General features: G+C 37.3%; 1 pseudogene; it reads right to left on the minus strand.

Annotated features, from left to right (window-relative positions):
• Nucleotides 1–6,800: 6,800 nt before the first annotated feature.
• On the minus strand, nucleotides 6,801–7,779 carry LOC101719496 (maspardin pseudogene; annotated as a pseudogene).
• Between the last annotated feature and the right edge of the window lie 12,280 nt (nucleotides 7,780–20,059).

Genomic DNA, 20,059 nt, shown 5'->3' on the forward strand with positions numbered 1-20,059 from the left:
ACGAACATTGTTCAGTATAGACATGCAAATGGATCAGTGCCTGTTTATGGACCTGTTGAAAGAAATAGAAGACGAATTTAAAAATATTGTACTGTTTGCTAATTGGTGGAGTTGTAAAAGAATTTTACTCTCTTGTTAACTCCAATTCAAAATTTTCTTGAAACAAAGGAATATTTGCCGAATTTTTACTTATCAATCAAAGACAAAACCTGGCAGCTGGATTTTCTTTTCTTCCTCATAGCCACACAGACTCATTACCCCAGCAGCAGGCAATGTTGGTTCCCAGCAGTGATGGCTCCCAGGGGAGATTTTCCTAAGGCTTCTCTCAGCATCCTGAGGGGCTACCTGATGACTTGATATGAAAGTACAGGACCTGACCCCTTCAGTTAAAGAAATTTTTGCGGTGTTATCTCAGTTTCAGAGTTTCCTGTAAGACTTGAGACATCTGTTTCAACTGCATGATGATTCAATTTCTACCTTTGCTCAATCAATCTTGCTTCATTCATTCCTTTATAGGCATCCTCTCTGGGATCACTCCCGTATAAGCCAGGTTATGCCCACCATCTCGATTTCAGGGGCTGTTTTCCGGAGAAGGCAACCTATAACCTATAACAGTCACACACACACAGACAATTCTGCTCTTTTCTCTCAAGGTCCCTGTTTCTTACTTTATCAGTCACTTCTTCCATTGGTTATAAGGAAGGTCTAATCTTACCACTTCCTCTGTCTAATAAGATGAAATTTATCAACAAGGTAAGACAAGAGCTATCTTTAGAATATTCTTAAGAATGATCATCATGGATGCATTTAAGTTTGCTATCAGATTTCTGAATAGTTAGAGCCCATGTAACCAATATGTCTTACTATTATGGACAGTTAAGTTAGGTAGTAGAAATATTATAGGCAGTCAGACAGGGCTAGGCCCTCGAGGAAGTCAGTGTAGAAGTTGAGAACACATTACAACTGTGGCTGGATGCACATCTGTCAAAGGTCAGGCCTCAAGATAAAGATAGAATGAGCAAGCTTACATATCTCCCCAAGGGATAAGAAAATTGGTATCACCTGGTTCAATAAAGTCTACATAGACATCAGTCACCCGGGTGGGTGACTAGGACCTCTTGATCCATCTCTTCCTAAAAACGTCTTTGTTCTTTCCATGTACACTTGCTACATGACCTACTTCCCTGTTGTATCAATATTACTTAAGTGGCTATACTTCTTTTTTTTTTTTTGGTGTCAGGGATCGAATTTGGGACCTTGCGCTGGTGAGGCAGGCACCAGAACCACTGAGCTAAATCCCCAGCCAATACTTCTAATCTTATTGGTTGATTATAGTTTTGACCCACCTTGTGATTTTGTTCTATAAAACTTCTCTTGAGAAGTGGATTCTTTGGCAACCCACTTTCATGTCCCTTCCTGTCTCTCAGGAGCTATCTCGCTCAATAAATTTTTCCTACTCTTAAAAACTGTGTTGTTCCTTAGAATTCATTCTTTGATTTTGGGGAACATGAACTTGGTGTATCTGATATCTAGCAGCTTGGGAGTTACATTATTTCCTGTATATCATCACCACTTTGGGTTATAATGTTGATATTTTTCCTATGTCATAGCAGTGCATACTTACTAGGATCATTGACCTTAGCCACATTCAGAAATTTTTTTACCCATCAGACAAAAATTGTTGGGCAGAGTCGAAAGACTCCTAATCATGTCAAATAACAGCTGTTTTCACAATCTTTTACTAATGAAACCTGACATTTCTAGTGTTCTCAGCTCTAAGTCAATGTACTGTCATTTTAATTTATATAAACAAATACTTTCCATTTGTTTCTACAAATTTTCCAAGGGAAAATGTGTGTCAGTATACCCCTAAAGCAAGTTTATTTACTTTCCCACTTCCTACACCTGAATTTTCAAGTATAAATAAGATAATATGAAGTCACTTTTAATTATTGTATCCTGTAGACCATTTTTAAAAACAAAGTCTTGCTCTAGACTCCAAGCTAGCCTCGAATTTCAGGCTGGTCTCAAATTTGTGATCCTCCTATCTCAGCCTCCATAGTGCTGGCATTACAGTCATGTGCCATCCTGCCTGTCTATAGAACATTGTTGACAAGTTCAGGGCAGGAGCCAGATTTCTTTTTTTCTTTTTTTTTAAATTAATTTTATTGGTACATTTTAGGTATGCAATATAATGATATTTATCACTGGAAATTTGCACCTTTACATAATCTTTCTTGGTTCTTATTTTGTCCCCATTCCCCTGCCCTCAATTCAAACCCCTCCATCCCGCCCTATTTACAAAGACTTTGTTTCCATTTTTTCATTTCCTCATATTAATTCCATTCCCTATTTTCCTTTCCCCTACCCCTCCCACTTCCCCTTCACTTTTGCCCCTTTTCTTCCTATTTCACATTATCTATTATGCCTTTTAGTCCTTATTTACACTTTCAATTTCTCACACTAGAGAAACTATTTAGTATTTACACATGTGTGTCCTATTATTTCACTTAAGAGTATCGCCTCAATGTGCATCCATTTAGCTATAAAGGTCTTTAATTTCTCATTTTTTATAGCTGAGTAGTACTCCATTTTATTTAAAAAAACACATTTTCTTTATCCAGTTGATGGGCAACTGGGCTGTTTCCAAGTTTCAGCTATTACAAATTGTTCTGCTATGAACATGGGTGGACATACATCCCTGCAGGATGATTCTTTTAATTCTTTGGGAAAAATACCCAGCAGGGGAATAGCTGGGTCAAATGGGACTTCCAGTCCTAGTTCTTTGAGGTATCTCCATACTGATTTCCAAAGTGGTTGCACCAGTCTACATTCCCACCACCAGTGGAGTAGGGTTCCTCTTTCCCCACAGCCCTGCTAGCATTTGTTATTGGTTGATTTCATGACAGCAGGCATTCTTTCTGGGGTGAGGTGGAATCTCAACATTGTTTTCATCTGGATCTCTCTAATGACCAGTGATGTTGAACATTTTTTCATGTATTTATTTGCTATTTCTACTTCTTTGTCTGAGAAATGTCTGTTCATTTCAGATGCCCATTTTTGGACTGGGTCTTTAAATTTGGGAGGTCTGATTTTTTAAAGTTTTTTATAGATTCTAGATAGTAGACTTTTGTCTGAGGAACAGCAGGTGAAGATTTTTTCCCCACATTGTGGGTTGTCTCTTCACACTGCTGGTGGTTTCTCTTGCTGTGCAGAAGCTTTTTAATAAGAAGAGATCCCACTTGTTGATTGTTTGTGCTAGTTCATGGGGAACTGAGGTTTTGTTCATAAAATCTTTTCCTACACCAATGTCTTCAAGAGTTCTGCCTAACCTCTGTTCCAGCCTGTTCAGCATTTCTGTTTTAATATTTAGATCTTTAATCCATTTCAATTTTATTTTAGTGAATGGTGAGAGATATAGGTCTAGTTTTGACCTTTGGCAAGTTGAAACCCAATTTTTTCAGCACCATTTATTAAATAGGCTGTCTTTCCTCCAGTGAGGGTGTTTGGCTCCTTTGATGATGTGGCATCTTTGACAATGGAGCCAACCACCCTCATTGGTTGACTACCACAAAGAATCAACCACTGGGACCTCATCTTATTAAAAAGCTTCTGCACTGCAAGAGAAACCACCAACAGAGCTAAGAGACAACCTACAATGTGGGAAAAAAATTTTATCAGCTGTTCCTCAGACAAAGGTCTACTATCTAGAATCTATAAAAAACTAGAATATATAAAGAACTGAAAAAAATCAGACCCCCCAAATTTGAAGACTCAATCCAAAAACAGGAATCTGAAATGAATAGACATTCCTCAGACAAAGAAGTAGAAATAGCAAATAAACATGAAAAAATGTTCAGCATCTTTGGTCATTCGAGAGATGCACATGAAAACAATGCTGAGATTTCACCTCACCCCAGAAAGAATCGCTGCTATCAAGAAATCAACCAATAACAAATCCTGGTGGGGATGCAAGGAGAAAGGAACCCTTCTCCATTGTTGGTGGGAGTGCAGGCTGGTGCAACCACTGTGGAAATCAGTATGGAGATACCTCAAAGAACTAGGACTAGAGGTCCCATTTGACCCAGCTATTCCCCTGCTGGGGATCTTCCCAAAAGAATTAAAAGAATCATACCACAGTGATATATGTGCACCCATGTTTATAGTGGCACAGTTTGTAATTGTGAAAACTTGGAAACAGCCCAAGGGCCCATCAACTGGAAACTGGATAAAGAAGATGTGTTCTTTTTATAAAATGGAGTACTACTCAGGCATAAAGAGTAAGAAACGAGATATTTATAGCTAAATGGATGCATATTGAGGCCATACTCTAAAGTGAAATAAATAGGACACACGTGTAAATACCGAATAGTTTCAGAAACTGAAAGTGTAAATAAGGATTAAAATGATTAAAACGAATAATTGATAATTTGAAATAGGAAGAAAAGGTCCAAAGTGGTAGGGGAAGTGGAACAGGAAGGGGAAAGGAAAGAAGGGAAAGGAAAAATTATGAGAAAGGAAAAAATGGAAACAAAGTCTTTGTAAATAGGGAAAGGTGGAGGGGAGAAAGGGAGCACTGGTAATGGGGGAAACAAATAAGAACCAAGATACATCATGTACAGATACAACCACCAATAATAAATGTAAATGTATTTATTGTATACCTAAAATGTACCAATAAAAGAATTTAGGCAAAAAAGAAAAAGAAAAAAAAGAAAGATGAGGTGGCTGAGGGTGTCTGGAGTTGTTTCTTCATCTTCTAATCTATTCCACTGGTCCTTGGGTCTGTTTCTTTGCCAGTACCATGCTCTTTTTATTACAGTAGCTTTGTAGTACAGTTTCAAGGTGGGGGTCGTGATACCCCCTGCCATGTCTCAGTTGCCTAGAATTGCTTTTGCTATTCTAGGTCTCTTCTTGTTCCAAATAAATTTTTGAAATGTTTTCTCAGGGTCCGTGAAGTATGCTGTTGGGATTTCAATTGGGATTGCATTGAATCTATATAGCAATTTTGGAAGTATGGCCATTTTCACTATATTGATTCTGCCTACCCAGGAGCAAGGGATGTCTTTCCATTTTCTGATACCCTCTTCAATCTCTCTTTTCAGAGTGCCATAGTTTTCAGAGAAGAGGTCTTTGATTTCTTTTATTGGGTTGATTCTTAGGTATTTCAGTTTTTTTGATGCTATTGCGAAAGGAATTATTTGCCCTATTTCTCTCTCAGTGAGTCTGTTGTTCATGTAGAGGAAAGCTATTGATTTCTGTGTGTTGACCTTGTATCCAGCTACTCTACTGAATTTGGTTATTAAGTCTATAAGACTTTTGGTGAAATTCTTGGGGTCTTCTATATAGAGTATCATATCATCTGCAAATAATGACAATTTGACATCTTTATTTCCTATCTTCCTTTTATTTCTTTCTCTTGTCCAATTGCTGTGGCTAATGTTTCCAAAAACTACATTGAACAGGAGTGGTGATAGTAGACATCCTTGTTCCTGATTTTAGTGTGAAGGATTTCAGTTTTTGATCATTTAGTATGATATTGACTGTTGGTTTTTCATAGATGGCTTTTATCAGATTGAAGTAGAGACTGTCTGTTCCAATTTTTTGTAAGGTTGTTTTCATAAATCCATGTTGGATTTTGAATGCTTTTTCTGCATCTATTGAGATGATCATATGGTTTTTGTCCTTGGATGTAGTATATCACATTTATTGATTTGCATATATTGAACCATTCCTGCATCCCTGGGATGAATCCCACTTACTTGGTCAGAGTGTATGATCTTCTTGATGATCTGCATTTTATTTGCCAGTATCTTATTAAGGATTTTTGCATCTATGTTCATTAGAGAGATTGAGCTATAGTTTTCTTTTTTGGTTGGGTTTTTCTCTGGTTTGGGGATCAAGGTGATGCTTGCTTCCAGGAATGGATTCTGGAGTATTGCTTCCCTTTCAATTTCATTAAAGAGTTTAAACAGTAATGGCAGTAGTTCTTCTCTAAATGTCTTGTAGAATTCAGCAGTGAAGCCATCAGGACCCGGGCTTTTCTTAGTTGGTAAGTTTTTAATTACACTTTCTATTTCATTGATTGATATTGGGTTGTTTAGAATTTTTAGGTCTTCTTTGTTCAACTTTGGTAATTCATATGTATCTAGGAATCTGTCCATTTCTTCTGTGTTGTCCGTCTTATTGGTGTATAGTTTCTTGAAGTAGGTATTGCTGATCCTCTGGATTTCTGCTGGGTCTGCTGTAATTTCTTTTCTTTTCACTGACATTGAATTTTTATTCCAAATGACTGTATGATGTCTAGAAAGACAACTGCTGACAGTCAAAACAGTGCATTTAATTAGAAATTAAAAGTAGTTGATTTGCAAGTGAGCCAATAACAGAGTGCTAGTCTGGCACTGTGACAATGGTTATGAGCCAAAAGCACTAAAATAAACCGTGTCCTTCTGATACATAATCCTGATGTGTGGCATTTATGGTAAATAACATAAAAAGCAAGAAAGAAGACAGGAAAGGAAAAGAAAAAAAATCCCCAAACCTCAAAAATTAACATTCACTTAGGAATACAGTAGTGAAAACTGCTGGTAGCAAAATTTTCACTGTTAAAATGAGTCTTCCAAAGGACTTCTTCAAATTGAAAAGCTAAAAAAACTGAAGAGGGAACTGTTACACTGGCTTAGAAGTGCTGCCCCCGTCAGTCCCACTTCCAAAGCACAGTGAGAACCCGGGCCTCAAGGAGGCCAGCGGTGGCGCTGACATCACTGATTGTACATGAACACGCTGGGCCACCTTATTCACGGTGACAGCCACCTCTACTGCTCCTCCTGGCTGATGCTGAGGTTGCCCTTCTGCACCTCTAGCTCCTCCACACTGACCATGGACGGGTCAATGGCAGCATATTTGGTTCCGTGGATTGCAGCAAATGTATCTATACGTAAAGATTCACCTCTGCGCTTCTGCACAGGTAGGGGAAGTTGCCTCCTGTTTTAAGGTGCGCTCTCCGGGCATTAGGGTACATTTTGTACATTTCTTCTTTAGCTTCAGTTGAAAGCGCGCTCTGGTCAAACACATCCATAATGGTTACAGGAATGCCCCAAATTTTATGAGGTTTCACATAAGAATTCTGACAATTCAGGGTCAGACTTGAAGCCAGGTCACTCGGACCCAGACTTTCCAGCCTGTCCACCATGAAATCAATGGCATCAGCCATCATAGGGTCCACTGGGCCAGATGAAAAGTTTCCAAGAACTATTTTTTTGAGCATGAATGCAGGCATCAGCCAAAAGCTGTTTGCAGTCCAAGTCTGGTTGAAGATAGAGGTGTCACTGAAGGAATTGGAGAGGATGAGGGAATGGACTCTAGGAGATTTGAGTGTATTCAGCAAATTTCTGGGCCAAAAAGCCTTCCAAAGAAGCCCCAAACAGATGGTCTTTATCCACTTGTCAATGGTCTAGAAGTTTTCTGAATCCATCACAGAATTCAAGGTGGTCCCAATAAACCGGATACTGCAAAGCTATAACCCGGTAACCCCATCCAGTCAAAGCCAAAATCTGCTGAAAAAATACGTCCCCCGTTCCCCTGACAGGAGGCAGAAATATGAAAGGACACCTGATATTTCTGGGACCCGCATCGTAGAGCGACCATATTTTACTGTCATCATCATCTACGATAATCTTTTTAAGGGGAACTGTACTTCTAAACCAGTTATAATCAAGAGAGTCTTTAATCTCTCCCATGATTAGCTGAAATGGAGGTTAACCCTGCTGTGGCCACCCCCACGTCGCCTTCCCTCCTGCCGAGGGCAGCTCCAGGGTACCGCTCCAGCGTGGGTGGCACCAGCTGCTGGAGTGGAAAGCCAAATACCCGTATGCGGCTGTGGGGTCACACAGGAGGCAGGCTTCCGGGGGCGGGGCGAGCGGCTGAGCTGCCCAGGCCGCTGTGCTCCCTCCTCCCCAGCTACCCAGTCCCACTTCTGGTTCCATTGTAATTTCATCCTTTTCATTCCTAATTGCATGGATTTGGGCCTTTTCTTTCCTTTTTCTGATAAGGTTGGTTAAGGGTTTGTCAATTTTGTTTATTCTTTCGAAGAACCAACTCTTGGCTTCACTTTTTTTGTATCGTTCTTTTAGTCTCCATTATATTGATTTCTGCTCTGATCTTTATGATTTCTTCCCTTGTATGAGCTTTGGGTTTGTCCTGCTCTTCTTTTTCTAGAAGCTTGAGGTTCAGCATCAGGTTGTTTAATTGGGCTTGTTTTCCTAATGTGAGTATTCATTGCTATGAATTTCCCTCGTAAGACTGCTTTCATTGTGTCCCATAGATTCCAATATGTTGTACTGTCATTGTCATTTAATTGTAGGAACTGTCTGATTTCTTCTTTAATTTCGCCTGTGACCTATTGGTTATTCAGAAGGATGTTTTTGATTTCCATGTGTTTATGAAATTCTTGCATTTCTTTTGCAATTGATCTCCAATTTCATTGCACCATGGTCTGATAATATACAAGAGATAACTTCAGTTCCTTTGCACTTACTTAAACATGTTCTACGAGTGAGTATGTGGTCTATTTTGGAGAACAACCCATGTGTAGCTGAGCAGAATGTGTATTTTGATTTTCTGGGGTGGAACACTCTGTAAACATCTGTTAAGTTCATTTGTTCAAGAGTTTGATTGAGTGCTAGTATTCCGTTGCTTATTTTTTGTCTAGTTGATCTATCTATTTGTGACAGTGGGGTACTGAGGTTCCCCGCTACTATTGTATTAGTGCTTATTTGATTTTTCTTGTCCGTTAGTATTTGTTTTATATGGTTAAGTGCACTAGTGTTTGATGCATATATATTTATGATTGTCATCTCTTCCTGTTGGATTTTCCCTTTACAAAGATGTAATGTCCTTCTTTGTCTCTTTTAATCACTGTTGGTTTGAAATTCACTTGATCTGTAAAGAGGATAGCTACTGCTTTTTTTCGAGTTCTTGTCACATGAAGTATTGTTTTCCACCCTTTAACTTTCAGTCTATGAGTTTCTTTTTGAATTAAGTATGTTTCCTATATGCAGAATTTGTTGGATCTTGCTTCTTGACCCATTCTGCTGGTCTGTTTCTTTTGATTGGTGAATTGAGCCCATTAACATTGATGGTTATAACTGATACCTATTGACTTATTATTGTCTTGACTTTTTCTTTTTGTTGGATTCTCCCCCTTTGCATTTAATTTCTTGTCATGCCTGATGGTTTCATTCTGCTGGGCTTCCTGGGGTTGTGATCCTCATTGTCTTTTCCTAGGATATTGTCTAAAAGTTTTTGGAGTGCTGATTTGGTATTCATGAAGTTCCTCAGCTACTCTCTGTCATGAAAGTATCTTATTTCTCCATCAATTTTGAAAGATAGTTTTTCAGGGTACATCAGTCTGGGTTGGAGGCTGTTTACCTTTAGGGCTTGAAATATATCACTCTAAGCTCTTCTTGCCTTGAGGGTTTGCATTGAGAAGTCTCTTGTGATTCTGATAGCCTTTCCTTTGTACATAATTTGTTTCTTTTCTCTAACTGCTTGTAGAACTTTGTTCTTCTGTTGGGTTTCTGGAATCTTAACTATTATGTGCCTATGTGTAGATTTTTTTTTTTTTTGATCAAGGCTATTTGGAGTCCTATGTGCCTCACTTATCTGTATGTCAAGTTCTTTTCCCCTCCTTGGGAAGTTTTCTGCCATCACTTCTGTGAACAGTTTTTTTATGTCATCTGCACTCTCTCCTGTTTCTTCATTGACTCCAATCAGCCTTATGTTATTCTTCTTTGCATCGTCTAGCAGCTGCTGGATTGATTTCTCATGGTCCCATACAATTTTAAAGAAATTTTTCTTTTCCTGGTCACTAATTGCAATCTTATCTTCTATATCTGAAATTCTGTCCTCACATTGGCTCATTCTGCTGCGTAAACTTTCAATTGAGTTTTTAATCTCCTGGAAATCTGTTTGCTTCTGTTTTATGGATTCCATTTGTTTCCTATGTTGGGGTTCCATCATGTTCCTCAGATCCTCTAGTTTTTAATCTGTGTCCTCTCTAGATTTATTAATTATGTCTTGCACTATGGGCACAATCTCTGCTGTTGTCTGAGAAATTATTTCTGATTTCAATTTTTCCAGATCCTCTTTTGTTGCCCGTTCAGGGAGTCCAGGTGTTTGTGTATTAGATTTTTCCATCTCATTTCCCTTTGGGGTTGCTTTAGGTGATCTGGAAGTTTGGGACTTATTTACGTGTCTTCTCATTTCAACGGGGAGGGGGGGATGTCCTGCTGGCACTTGTGTGGCTTACCTCCTGGGTGCTGTGTGTGTGTGGGGGGCTCTGGTCCTCCGCGCTGGGGGCAGTGGTACAGCAGCCTGCAAGGCTCCTCTCTTTTTTTCTTTAACAATGGCTTTGCCACCTACCAAAATAAGTGACATTTTCCTAGTTTAATCTTCAGGCTATACAGGAAATCATATGAAATGAGAAAAGGTAAGAATTTGATTTATTTTCTATTTTCTGGTCTTTATAGGAGAGTAAATGTCAGATTTGTAGCTATTTTGTTGACAAATGATTTATGGAAAACACTGTTACATGTTTTACTCAATTGTGTAATATAGAGTATTATTATAAACACCTTATAATAAATAAGAGACTACTCGGATGTTTGACAGCTACTCTAGTTTTCACAATATCCTTGTGATACAGGGTGATGCAATCTTTTGACCCAGAGATGGTAGAAACTAGATTGGGCCTATTATGGCAAGCATGCATGCTCCTATAATTTAAGATGGGAAGCCATTAAGAATGGGGCAGGAAGTCAGCATTAGAGTTTTTCTCTACATATACAGCTCTTTGGATGTCATCTCTCTTGTGCAACCTCCTCCAGTCTTAGCTCAGTTCTCTTGCTCTAAACAAGCATCCCTGGTCTGATAGTGCCATGTTCTAACCATCAAAGGGACTGTAAGTCCCAGCAGTGGAACTGTCAGAGGGATCATTAGTCCAGCTTATTTGGCTTCTGTAAAAATTGGTTGGTGCTAGGGCCAATGCTTAATGCTTTTAAACCTTAAATCATGAATGAGCCTTGTAGATCTTCCCATGTACCTAACCCCCCAAGTGCTATGAAAGCTACTAACAGCTTTCACCAATGACCTACTCCAGAGACTTATCTTTGGCAGAATGTGAGGCTAGAACTACTACCACAGCTGCTGCAGCTCTGATATTCTGCTAGTAAAAGATATCGAAGGACATAAATGGAATAGATATACTTTATCATATGTTTCTCTTCATTCGGCTACAGGTAACAATGTTTCATATAAATGATTGACTTTTCTAGCAGTTGAGGCCCTGAATTTAATTCCTATTATTGCAAAAACTATAAAAGTTGTTGACTTTTAATCAGTTCTTATATCCTCTACATACTTAAGTATTATATCCTATCTGTGTTATTTTGGTATTTTAATTTTCTTATTTCCATGTTTGGATATTCTTTTTCATCCTCAACTAATCTTATCATTTCTCTAATATTTCTTCATAATTTGTTTTATGTGAAGATTCATAGGAAAAGGGATTATTTGTTTCATCTTTCACTCTTGAAATATTCCAATATTTCTTTCTTTCCAGTTTTCTCCTCCTCCTCCTCTTCCTACTCCTCTTCCTTCTCCTCTTCCATCTTTTTTTCTGGGACTGGGGATTAATCCAGGGCCTTCACACTGAGCTACATCCTAGCCCTTTTTTATTTTGAGACAGGATTTTGCAAAGTCTCTAAATTGCCTAGGCTGGGCTTAAATTTGTGGTCTTCCTGCCTCAGGCTCTCAGAGGGCTGAGACTGATTCTTATTCTTTATTTGTGTTTCTTCATTATAAACCACTCCCTAATCTTTAGGGGTTTTTTTTCATTTTCAGCTTCTGCTAATGCAGTTCTCCCTTGGTACCCATGGAGATGAGGATTGGATCTGGGACTCCCTGTGGATATTAAAGTCACAGATCCTCAATGTCGGTTACATAAAATGGTATAGTATTTACGTATATTCTGTGAGCTTCCTATATATTTTAAATCATCTCTGGATCACTTATAACAACTAATATAATACAAACACTAGTAGATAGTTGTTATACTATATTATTTAGGGAATAGTGACAAGAAAAAATTGGTACATGTTGAGTATGGCTGCAATTTAAAAAGTTTTTTTGATTCACATTTCATAGACTCTGTGGTTGTGTAGCTCAAATCTCACAGGGGACAACTGTAGATAGCACTAGGCTTAGAGACAAAGACTTTGGATTTGAAGTTCAGGATTCTCTTCACTGTACTACACTGAGAATCAGAGTTGCAGTCAAAGGATCACCTGTACTCTGCTCTTAGAACTCCTGGCATCTCCAGAGTTCCTTTTCTCCACACTATCTAAAGGGAGATAACATAATCTACAATTTCTGCAGTTTGTCACCAAAACATCAGTCATAGTCAAGAAGTAGCTCCGTGGTAGGGTGCTTGTATGATTCCTGGGATCCAATTTCCAGAAATGAATAAAGATGACAGCTATATGGAAAAATTACTTTCTATGTGAAGAAACAATAGAATAGGCCTCATGTTCCAAAGAAGAAAATGTACAGACTCATATGTTGACATTAATGGATAAAAACTTTAAAATAATTATTTAAAATATATTAAAGAACTTACTTGGTAAAAAAAAATGATGAAAGTGCCTGAAGAATTGGAAAACAGTGGCAGTTTTCAATTTTTTTTTTGAGTCAGCATTCAGGTCTGTACCTAAGAGTGGGATTGCTAGGTCATGTGGTAATTCTATGTTTAAATTTTTGAGGCACTGTCAAGCTTTTTTCCACAGTGACAGAAACATTTTCCATTTCCACAAGCAATGCTCAAATGTTCCAGTTTCTCCATATTCTTACAAAGACATGTTCCACTTCTAGATCTTCTCATGTCAAAATAAGATGTATAAAAATGAATGTATAAAAAGTGAGAGGAACATAAATGACAACTTTATAAGGCTCTTTGCCATACCAGAACTAGTATAATATTAATTCCAAATAGACATTGATAAGTTATGGATACTATTGCATGAACATGTAAAAAATAGCTAAAACATCTATAGAAGAGTCAAATGGAAAATTATAAAATAGCTAACCCAAAAGGAAGCAATACAAAAAGAACAAAGATCATATGAGAAAATTAGTATAAATAAAAAGATGGTAGACTTCAATCATATCAATAAGTATATCATTCATATCAATAAGTATATTAAGCATAAATAAAACTTCAATTATAAGACAGAACTCATAATACTGGTTTAATAAAAGATAAGACCTCACATATGTACCATTTTATGAGATGGACATTTTCAGTATAAGTAGATACATCAATTGAATGTAAAAGGATAGAAAAAGATAGGAAAGGCAACATTCCTCAGTGAAGAAGAATGATGGTGTTCCTTTAACCTCAGACTAGACTTCAAGAAAAACAATATTACCAGAGTCAAACCATAACCACACATGATGATAAGAATTTATCAGACAGACACAGCAGGCCTGAGGACATAGGTACCCCATAGCAGAAATTTATAATACAATAAGCAAAAACTGGCAGAAATAAAATAGTAGATAAATCCACAGTCATTATTAGGAAGATACAACACCAATACAAGACAAATGCTTTCAGAAACTAAAGGAAGTAGACACACGTATTTTATATACTTTTATGAGGCCATCATAGCTTGGCTGCTAAATCCTATAATGGCAGTAAAAAGCTATTACAGAATAGAGATATAATGATTTTCAGCAAGAAGCTGGACGTGGTGGTACATGACTGTAACCCCAGCATTCTTGGAGGCTGAGGCAGGGGGATCACAAATTTGATCTCAGCCTGGGCAACTTAGGGAAACCCTGTCTCAAAGTAAAAAGTTAAAAAAGGACTGGGGATGTAACTTAGTGTGAATAGGTTCAGTCCCCGCACTGGAAAAAAAGAAAGGAAAATTTAATTGTTTTTATCTCTAGATGATAAGATTATTTACCTAGATATCCAGAAGAATCTAAAAACAAAAATAAGTAGATTTAGCAAAGAAAAGGGAAATATGAAAGAGAAATCCATTTTATTTCTGTATACTAGCCACAAACAATTGAAAACACAGTGAAAACCATGATTAACATTTGAAAAGTTAAATTAAAAAATAGCATGTATAATAGCATTAGTAAATGTGAAATATTTACAAATAAACAAGAAAGTTGTAGAAGATACTTGCATTGAAAATAAAGAAGTTAAAGAAGACAAAACTGTACATGGGAGCACATCCCTGTAATCCCACCTACTCAGGAGGCTGAAGCAGGACAATTACAAGCTCAAGGTTAGGCTGAGCAATGTGTTTGTTTTGTTTGTTTTGTTTTTTGCTTAAATTCCTTTATTGGTACAGTTTAGGTATACAATATGTTTACATTTATCATTGGGTGCTTGTACCTGTACATGATGTATCTTGGTTCTTATTTTTTCCCCATTCCCTGTGCTCCCTTCACCCCCTCCACCCTTTCCTATTTACAAAGACTTTGTTTCCATATTTTCCTTTCCCTTCTACCCTTTCCCCTTCCTCTCCCACTTCCCCTACCCCTTTGGACCTTTTCTTCCTATTTCAAATTTTCAATTATTTGTTTTAATCATTTTAATCCTTATTTACACTTTCAGTTTCTCAAACTAGAGAAACTATTCAGTATTTACACATGTGTGTCCTATTTATTTCACTTTCGAGTATGGCCTCAATATGCATCTGTATAGCTATAAATGTTTCTAGTTTCTCGTTCTTTATGGCTGAGTAGCACTCTATTTTATTAAAAAAACCACATCTTCTTTATCCAGTTTCCAGTTGATGGGCACTTGGGCTGTTTCCAAGCTTTTGCTATTACAAACTGTGCTGCTATAAAAAGGGGTACATGTATATCACTGTGGTATGATTCTTTTAATTCTTTTGGGAAGATCCCCAGCAGGGGAATAGCTGGATCAAATGGGACCTCTAGTTCTAGTTTTTTGAGGTATCTCCATACTGATTTCCACAGTGGTTGCACCAGCCTGCACTCCCACCAACAATGGAGAAGGGTTCCTTTCTCCCTACACCCCTACCAGCATTTTTTTTGGGGGGGTACCAGGGATTGAACTCAGGTCCTTGTGCTTGCGGGACAGGTGGCAGAACCACTGAGCTAAATCCCTGGCCCTCCATGAGCATTTGTTATTGGTTGATTTCTTGATAGCAGCTATTCTTTCTGGGGTGAGGTGGAATCTCAGTGTTGCTTTCATGTGCATCTCTTGAATGACCAGTGATGCTGAACACTTTTTCATATGTTTATTTGCTGCTTTTACTTCTTTGAGAAATGTGTGCTCATTTCAGATGCCCATTTTTGAATTGGGTCTTTAAATTTGAGGGGGGTCTGATTTTTTTCAGTTCTTTATATATTCTAGATAGTAGTCCTTTGTCTGAGGTACAGCTGCTAAAATTTTTTTCCACATTGTAGGTTGTCTCTTCACACAGTTAGTGGTTTCTCTTGCAGTGGAGAAGCTTTTTAATAAGATGAAATCCCAGTTGTTGATTCTTTGTGCTAGTTCCTGTGCAACTGAGGTTATGTTCATAAAGTCTTTTCCTATGCCAATGTCTTCAAGAGTTCTACCTAACTTATCTTCCAGCAAGTTTAGTGTTTCTATTTTAATATTTAGATCTTTAATCCACTTTGATCTTAGTTTAATGCATGGTGATAGGTATGGGTCTAGTTTTAATCTTTGGCAGGTTGAAATCCAGTTTTTCCAACACCATTTATTAAATAGGCTATCTTTCCTCCAGTAAGGGTGGTTGGCTCCTTTGTCAAAGATGAGGTGGCTGAGTATGTCTAGAGTTGTTTCTGCATCTTCTAATCTATTCCACTGATCCTCAGGTCTGTTTCTTTGCCAGTACCATGCTGTTTTTATCACAGTAGCTTTGTAGTTTAGTTTCAAGTTGGGTATTGTGATACTCCCAGCCATGTCTCTGTTGCCTAGAGTTGCTTTTGCTAGTCTAGGTCTCTTCTGGTTCCAAATGAATTTTTGGGTTGTTTTCTCTAGTTCTGTGAAGTATATTGTTGGAATTTCAATTGGCATTGCATTGAATCTATATAGCAGTTTTGGAAGTATGGCCATTTTCACTATATTGTTTCTTCCTACCCAGGAACAAGGGATGTCTTTCCATTTTCTTATATCCTCTTCGATCTCTTTTTTCAGAATGTTGTAGTTTTCAGTGTAGAGGTCTTTTGCTTCCTTTGTTAGATTGAATCCTAGATATTTCATTTTTTTGGATGCTATTGTAAAAGGAATTGTTTCCCTAATTTCTCTCTCAGTAAGTCTGTTATTTATGTATAAGAAGGCTATTGTTTTTGAGTGTTGACCTTGTATCCAGCTACTCTACTGAATCTGTCAATTAAGTCTAGAAGTCTTTTGGCAGAGTTTTTTGGGTCTTCTATGTATCATATTATCAGCAAATAATAACAGATTAACTTCTTCCTTTCCTGTCTTTATTCCTTTTATTTCTTTCTCTTTTCTAATTGCTGTGGCTAATGTTTCCAGAACTATATTGAACAAGAGTGGTGATAGTGGGCATCTTTGTCTTGTTTCTGATTTTAGCATGAAAGTTTTCAGTTTTTGACCATTTAGTATGACATTGGCTGTTGGTTTTTCATAGATATAGGCTGAGCAATTTAGATTCTATCTCAAAAAAAAAAAAGTCTTAGGTAGTATCCTTGCTTAGTGTGCACAAGGGCCTGAATTTAATCCTTAGCACTGCAAGATAAATAGATTGATAGTAAAAAAATATGGCAGACAAATAGCAAGAAGGATACATCATGTTCCTTTATAAGATTGAATAGCTGGACAGAGTAGCATGTGTCTGTAATCATAGCACTCTGGGAGGCTAAGGCAGGAAGATCCAAGTTCGAGCCTAGTCTGGGAAATTTATGAAGACCTTGTCTCAAAGCAGTTTTTAAAAGGCCTGAGAAATATAGCTGTCAACATTCTCAAATAGATCTATTGACTGATTTGAACTGAATGCTAATTAAATTCCCAACAGCTTCTTAAAAAGATAGTTATAAGACAGTTCTAAAAGGTATCTGAAAACTCAAAGGATTTAGAATAGCCATGACAATGGTGAAGAACTTATACTGATATCATTGTTCACTAAAGAGATACAGTGATCAATACAGTATATGTTATTGGCAGAAGGATAAATAAATTAACAGAACAGAGCACAGAAACAGATCTGCATATATATGTTCAGTTGATTTTGTGGGGCTGGTGGTAAGGATTGAACTCTGGGTCTTTGCGCTGAGTTACATTCCCAGCATTTAAAAAATTTTTATTTTGAGATGAGATTTCACTAAATTAATAAAATTGCCCAGGCTGGGCTTGAACTTGTGATCCTCCTGTCTCAGCCTCCCAAAGTGCTGGGATTACAGGCGTGTATCACTATGTGCTGCTGTTCAGTTAATTTTTGACAAAAATACTAAAGCAAGTCAAGGGGAAGTGGCTCTTTTTAAATAAGTTGTAACATCATTTAGAGAAAAAATAGACATTGACCTTTGCTTCATAGTATATGCAAAAATGAATTTGTGATGAATCATAGCTCTAAATGTGAAAGTAAGTATCACAAAGTTTCTAGAAGAGATCAGAAAATTCTCATTATCTTGGGTGCAAAAAGACTTCTTACATAGTACTGAAATGCACTGTACATGAAAGATAAAAATTGTAAGTTGTACTTCATAGGATTAAAATAACCTACTCATCAAAAGAAACCATTAATAAAGTAGTAAGGGCAAATTGCATATGGGGAGAAAATGTTCACAGTATGCATACAAAGAACTCATATATAGAATATGAAAGAAATTCCCTTAAAACAGTAATTAAGTCAATTCAATTTCAAAAATGGGCAGAAGATTTGAACAGGCACCTCGTGATGGCCTCATGGTAAATTCTGCTAGACAATTGAATGATATATCTGAATTGTTAAGAAGTAGGGCTGGGGATTTAGCTCAGTGGTTCCACCGCCTGCCTCGCAAGCTAAGGACCTGAGCTCGATCTCCGGTACCAAAAAAAAAAAAAAAAAAGGAAGTATATGAAAATATGATCAACATCATTAATCACCAGGGAACTAAAAATCAAAAGGATAATGCAATGTCACTTTATAGTTGAAGAGCTAAAATTAACAAAGCTGATGGTACTAAGTCTTGGAAAGAATGTGTACCAACCACAACTCATACATTGCCGGTGGGAATTTAAAATGCTGCAAATACTGTAAAACTTTTTGCCATCTCTAATAAAAATACACATATCCAGTGGTAATTTCTTACTCAGATATTGAACAAAAATGAATTCATAGATTGACAAAAAGACTTGAACTAAAGTGTTCATGGTTTCTTTTTTTACAATTGATTGCCCCAAGAATACCTCAAATGTCCATCAGCTGGAGAATGGATAAACAAACTATAGTGTATAGAATAGTGGAAAACTACTATGTAATAATAAGAAAACCCTACTGATACATACTCCAGTATTGATAAAGCTAAAAAATATGGTGACTGGAATAAGCCAGTATGAATACCTTCTCTATTATCCCAAACTAAATTTATGGTGATTGAAACCCAAATCGTGGTTGTGGATAATGGGGTGACTACTGGGAGACAGGTAGCTTGATGTGACTGGAAAAGACCATGAAGGAATTTTCTTTTCTTTTTTTTTTTTTGGTACCAGGAATCGAACTCAGGACCTTGCGCTTGTGGCGGAACCACTGAGCTAAATCCCTGGCCCCAAAGTTTATTTTATTTAATTAAATTAATTAATTAATTTATTTTTGTTTTGATACTGGGGATCAAACTTGGGTCCTTGTGCTTGCACAGCAGACGGCAAAACCACTGAGCTAAATTCCCGGCCCTTTAAAGGAATTTTCTGAAGTGACAGAATACGTTTCTTTTTTTTGTTTTTTTTTCCTTAAATTCTTTTATTGGTACATTTTAGGTATACAATACATTTACATTTCTCAATGGGAACTTATACCTTTACATGATGTATCTTGATTCTTATTTTTTCCCCATTCCCTGCTCTCCCTTCACTCCCCCTTCCCCATTTACATAGACTTTGTTTCCATTTTTTCCATTTCTCATAATTTTTCCTTTCCCTTCTTTCCTGTCCCCTACCCCTCCCACTTCCCCTACCCCTTTGGACCTTACAAAATGTTTGTGATCTTGACCTGGTCAATCGTTATGTGAGTTTATTATTCATCTATCAAAAGTCATGGAGGTGTGCACTTAAGATCTGTGCACTTGGCACTTCTGAGTTATATTTCATTACCATATTTAGGAGAAATTTCAAGTAAGCCACAATTTATAAGAGACAAATTTCATCATTTTGAGAACAGGTCTAGAGTAGTGTTTCGTCCTAAATTTGATCTCCGTTAGCTCTTATTTAAGGCTGGTCTCATTGTATTTTATTTACAAGTTGCTACAAAGTTGTCAACAGACCAGGAAATTCCTAGCATTTACAATGACAGTGTTCCCTGAGAGATTTCACTTTCACTTTTAGATCTAGATTCCTGAGCAGAATTTTTCTTTCACCCATGCTAGGCTAGCACTCTACCACTGAGCTACATCACTAGACCTGGGTAGAATTTTTATATATAAAAATTTTTTAAGTGAGAAAGGATTAGGCTGAAATTGAAGCTTTTACAGCATTCTTGTAGACAAAGCTCCCATCAACAAAACATGAGTATCTTCAAGGGAAAAATACTTTTGGTTACATAATAATAGGACATTGGTGCAAACACATTTATATTAGGAGTTTATCAGAATTCTCAAAGCCGGGAGTGAAGCGAAAACCCTCTTCCTCCACTTGCACACACATTGATTGGCACTATAAGAAAACTGCCAAAGTAGAAGTAATAATGGCTTTGTGTCTACCCTGACATTGTTAAGAAAATTAACATCTCCTTAATTATTGTTGTCTCTAAGGCAGGAGGATCCCTTGAGCCCAGGAGCTTCAGGCCAGCCCAGGCAA

The sequence above is a fragment of the Heterocephalus glaber genome, unplaced genomic scaffold (assembly GCF_053883595.1).
Source record: "Heterocephalus glaber isolate CG9 unplaced genomic scaffold, H.glaber_assembly_v1.0 deba00001429, whole genome shotgun sequence".
Classification (NCBI taxonomy): domain Eukaryota; kingdom Metazoa; phylum Chordata; class Mammalia; order Rodentia; family Bathyergidae; genus Heterocephalus; species Heterocephalus glaber.